The sequence below is a fragment of the Penaeus monodon genome, chromosome 21, assembly GCF_015228065.2.
Source record: "Penaeus monodon isolate SGIC_2016 chromosome 21, NSTDA_Pmon_1, whole genome shotgun sequence".
NCBI classification, from domain to species: domain Eukaryota; kingdom Metazoa; phylum Arthropoda; class Malacostraca; order Decapoda; family Penaeidae; genus Penaeus; species Penaeus monodon.
The window spans coordinates 20,921,125-20,921,563 of NC_051406.1; positions in this window are offsets into that span (position 1 = coordinate 20,921,125).

The following is a 439-nucleotide window of genomic DNA, read 5'->3' on the forward strand; positions in this document are numbered from 1 at the left end:
GAGCAGCGAATCCCAGTCCCGGGCGCTGCAATTCCCTCCCGCCCGGGCGCCGCCGCTCCGGACGGCGGAGAGGCGGCGGCGCCTTCCGCTCCCATGTCCTCCCTGGAGCTCTCCTCTCGAAGACCCTTTAAATCAGACAAAAATTTATTATCGCTAATGATTTTCCGGTTAGCCCGCGCCTGGCCTTTCGACCATTGTTGCAGCGCCTCCTAATGGGGATGGGTCCAGCGCCCCTCCAACAATGGAGCCAATAGAGGGCCGAATGGGGTGCAAATGAGGAGAACTTTCCCATCCTCGCCGCTGCCTGTGACACGCTCCGCTGGCCGACGCATCATCGGCGTTTGATGACGACGGCCCTTGTAATTGGCTCGCGTGCAAATTTGTTCCTCGTTTTCCCTAATAGATTGAAGGCCTGATTATCTGGGAATCGTCGCGATGA